The sequence below is a fragment of the Marmota flaviventris genome, chromosome 4 (genome assembly GCF_047511675.1).
Source record: "Marmota flaviventris isolate mMarFla1 chromosome 4, mMarFla1.hap1, whole genome shotgun sequence".
NCBI lineage: Eukaryota > Metazoa > Chordata > Mammalia > Rodentia > Sciuridae > Marmota > Marmota flaviventris.
In genome coordinates, this window is record NC_092501.1 from 64,063,898 (window position 1) to 64,068,975 (window position 5,078).

Here is a 5,078-nt window from a genome sequence, read left to right on the forward strand (position 1 = left end):
CACGGTACCAAAAATAAATTAATTAATTAAAAAAATTGTTATTAATACAGAACACTGAAAAATAGCATTATAATACTTGTAAATATATTCCCCTCTCCCATTATCTTGTTATCTTTGACCTTGTCTATTTGATGTTTGTTATGCAGAAGATTTGCTTGTTTTTTAAAATGAAGTTTTCAAAAGTTATGGCTTCTGCTTTTTTTTGTTATATTTATCAAGTATTTTCCAAAGTATAAAAAAATTTTGTCCTGTCTTCCAAACTTTATAGTCTTTCTATTTTGTGGGGAAGGGGTCGAATCTGGAATTTATTTTTCTGTATGCTATCAGATAATGGTAGATACCTAACATTATTTTCCCCCATTTGTCTATCTAGAGTTTCTGTATAATACTTGAATTGTTTATCATTTTTTGATGATTTAAAATGCCATTTTTAAGAAGGGGAGGGGAAGACGGGAGGGAAAAGTGGCGATCATGAAGAAATCAACTTCGGGGCTGGGGTTGTGGTTCAGCAGCAGAGCGCTCATCTAGCATGTGTGAGGCCCTGGGTTCGATCCTCAGCTCACATAAAAATAAATAAAATAAAGGTATTGTGTCCAAGTACACCTAAATAATATTAAAAAGAAAAGAAAAGAAATCAACTTCTATGTGTGTACGAATTTGTTGGGATGATCCCCACTACTGTGTATAACCATAAAGCTCTAATAAAAAAAGACAAAAAAAATAACAAAATAAAATGCCATTTTTACATTAAATTCTCATTTGAATTAAGATCCTTTCTAAGTTTCTTTTTCATCGTTTTTAAGAATACATGCTCCATTTATCACACTATTTCAATGATTATTGTAGTTTAATAATAGGCTTAACTATCTGGCTTGCTAATTTGGGGTTTAATAATAGGTTTGCTATCTTCCTACAGTGATCTGGAGAATATTCCAGTAAATGCTCAGGTCAAATGCCTCACAGTAATCCTTTTTCTTTCAACATAAACTACATCCAATCTATCAGCAAATCTGCTCCATTCTACCTTCAAAATATTTCCTGAATCTGACCAATTCTCTCCCACTCTATCCTGAGCAAAGCCACCACCATTTCTCTCATCTGCATTATTATAATAGCCTCCCTATTGGTTTCCTTGCTTCTGTGTTTAGTGCCACCGCTACCAGTTCAGTCTCTGTAGAGAAGCCTAGGTTGTTTGTAAATCAGAGGTCAATGTCCTGTTCAACAGTCTTCAGTGTAACGTTTCATCTTATTCAAGAGTAAAAACGAAGTTCTCTCCTTGGCCAACACAGTCCTAACGACCTCTTTGACCTCATCCTCTCCTACTCCCTCCATCACTCAGCTCCAGAGCCAGGAGCCTCCTTGATTTTCCTCAAACACATAAGCACACTAAGCACAATCTGGCCATTCCTGCTACTTGGAACTTGCTTCCCTCAGATACCATTCAGGTTGGTGGCAGAGATGGAAGACGGAGAAAGTGTAAATGGTTCATGTCATAATTTCTTTTTTCTTTTCTTTTCTTTCTTTCTTTTTTTGGTGGGTGTGCTGGAATTGAACCCAGAGTCTTATACACACTCAGCACTTGCTGCCACTGAGCTTTACCCACAGCCAACCCCTCATGTCATAATTTCTTATTATGTGTCTTATTATGTGTCTTATCCAGACACACAGAAAATTAAATCTACCTCATAATAAAAATAACAACTAAAACAAAAATATGAACTGTTCAAATAGAAGAAACACACATATCAAGACAAAATGAGCATAGAACGTATAGTGAAATATTATTTTAAAAATGAAGCTAAAAGCCAAACACAGTGGATCATACCTGTAATTCCATGTACTTGGGAGGCTGAGATAGGAGGATCAGAAGCTTGAGGCAAGGGCATCTTGGCAAAACCCTGTCTCAAAATTAAAACAAACAAACAAACAAAACAAAACAAATAAACAAAACCAACCAACCAACCAAACAAACAAACAAAACAACAACTGGGGATGTAGCTTAGTGGTAGAATACTTGCCTAGCATGCACAGGCTCTGGGTTCAGGTTCAATTCCCCATATAACAGCAACAAAAAGAAGTCAAGAACAGGAAATTAAAAAAGCTATTGAACTATGACTCATCTGATATATTCAAGAATCTAAATATGCTAAAGTCTACTTATTATAGAAAGAATCATGTGGTGGCACATGCTTGTAACCCCAGCAATATGGGAGGCTGAAGCAGGAGGAGCCCAAGTTAGAGTACAGTTTCAGCAATATAGCAAGACCCTGTCTGAAAATAAAGTAAAAAGGGCTAGGAATGCAGCAGCGGTAGAGTGTCCCATTGTATACATTTCATACAGAGCACTATTTTTTTTCCAGTATTGGGGATCAAATCCAAGGATGATCTACCACTGAGGTATGTATCCCCGGACCATTTTATTTTTTATTTTGAGCCCAGGTCTTGCTAAATTGCCCAGGCTGGCCTCAAACTTGATCCTCCTGCCTCAGATCTCCTGAGTCATTGGGATTACAGGTATGCACCATGTTGCCCAGCTTTAGAGCACTAAACTAAAAGTACTAAGAAAACTTGAAAACAAAAGGATTAACAAAGACATTCTAAGAAAATACAAGTCAAAAGAAAATAGCCTGTGCTAGGAATATAGTTCTGTTTACTAGCATGTGCAAAGCCCTGGGTTCAATTCCCAATGTTTTAAGAAATAAACAAAACAAAGAGTGAGAGAGCATATCATGCAAATGAAATAACACAAGCAAAGACACAGAGGCAAAAATGTGGATGCATATGCTGGGGAAAACATATGAACAGGGATTAAATATAAGGCAGGAATTAGGAGGTAGTATATGGTAAGACAAAAATGTTAAGTTAGGGGTATAGCATGAAGGACCTTGGGTATCCAGGTGAGGAGTTCAGATTAAGTCCATTAATTAATGGACATAGTTGATAAATGTACTAGAATTTCAGATTTTTTAAAAATAGGCTAATCAAAAGACAGGAAAGACTAGGTATGATGGCACATGCCTGTAATCCCAGCAACTCTAGAGGCTGAGGAAGGAGGATGGCAAGTTCAAAGCCAGCCTCAGCAATTTAGAAAGGCCCTAAGCAATTTAGTGAGAGCCTGTCTCAAAATAATAATAATAATAATAATAATAATAATAATAATAATAATAATAAAGAGCTGGGGATGTGGCTCAGTGGTAAAGTGCCCCGGGGTTCAATCCCCAGTACAAGGAAAAAAAAATAGATAGGGAAGCCAGACATGGTGGTACATATTTGTAATCATAGCTATTAAGGAGGCTGAGGCAGTAAGATTCAAATTCAAGGCCAACCTGGGGAATTTAGCAAGACCCTGTCTCAAAATAAAAAGGACTGGGGATGTAGTTAGTGGTAGTGTGCAAGGCCCTGGGTTCAATTTACTGTACTAAAACAAACAAACAAAATAACAACAACAAAAAAGGACAATGGAAATGTATTTTACTTTGGATATTTTATTGTGGAGTGTCAATAGACTTCCAACTGCTTAGAGCCTTTCTCTCTGCACCCAATTTGCTTCTCTGAGGTCATCATGTCTAACAGAGGTAAACATTATAGTGAATATTTAATCACCATTATCGGCACTCTGATTATTGATTGATGCTTTGTTAGAAGGCTAGATAGAGGTCTATCCTGAGGGAGAACAGATGGAGTCCTTGAAAAAAATAACTGATGGAGAGTAAAAAGATTGTGTAGCAAAGTGAGCATTGGGAAGAACTGAAATTGAGAGGAGCCAGAATTATAATAACAAATAATAACAAAACTTCTTGGCACTGATTATGTATCAGACCTTTGTGTTTGGTGTATTATCTGATTTGTTCCTTGCATAAACCCTTTGAAGTAGCTATTACCTTTCCTGTTTTACACATACAGGGTTGGAGATTCAGAGGGTTAACTAATTTGAAAAGGGTCACACAGGTGCTATAAGAAAGGTGGGGCGGACATTGACCGACAGCTTTATCTGTCAGTGATTACTCAAATAGGAAGTCGAAAAAAAGAAGCAAAAGAAATGCACTGTATCTTCTTTCTGCAACAAATAAAGGATGAAACAGGAAAAAAAAAAAAAAAAAAAAAACAGGGAGAGAAATTTTGCAGTTATCTGAAGAGGACAAAAGGCCAAAGGGAACTCAAATATTGTTGGGATACCTGCTATGTTACTGGAATATAAAAAAGGAAGATCGGAAGTCTCAGAAGAAAAAAATACTTGATCAGAAATCTCTGCAAGGATTATCTGTTGCTAGGATTAGTTTCCAAGTCAGTTGGTTTTCAGGGATTATGCAGGTGAAAGGTTGATGTAAAAATCCCATTTTGCGAACTTTTATGTCTTAAAAGTGATGAAGGAGTATGTTGTGAGGCTTGTGGTTTATGTGTGAAGAAATATCTGAAGGAGTAATGAGATCTAAAAACAGTTTTTGCAGGAAATAGCATTAAGCAGCAAACCAGAGACTGCTCACATATGTTATTTTTCAGAAGTGAAATTGCTGTTAGAGAAAATATGATTAGGTGGAAGACATTCTGTGGTAAATCAATGTAATATATTCCAGGGCAGTTTTCATATGCAACAGGGGAATATGAAGGTTTTGTGGCACTGGGACAAGTAAGTCCTAAAATAAACCCTCTGAAATCTTGTATCCAATTAGAGACTATTTCAGATGTTGTGGACACTGAGATCTGTGTCATAAATGCAAGTTCAGAGAGCGTGTCAGTTTGGATCTGTCAAAGGACAAAATTGCAACAATTGAAAGATCTTAATTGGCTTTATTTTCAATTCTAGAATAGAAGAACCACATTTCATTCTATAAAGTATAATAAGTGTTCTGATGAGTTGAGCAGAGGAAGCTAGTTTTATAGGCAAAAATGCTGAAAAAAGCAGAAACAAAGAACAAAAAAATGGAGAGGTCATTTCAAAGTTCCTTTCCTTGACAGGAGGGTGGAGGGGGGTAGGGGAAGACAGAAAAATAGAAAAATAATTGAAGGAAAGAGAAAGAAAATTAGATGCCCAAATTTCAAATCCTTATATACAGTAGCATATTAGTTACATATAACTT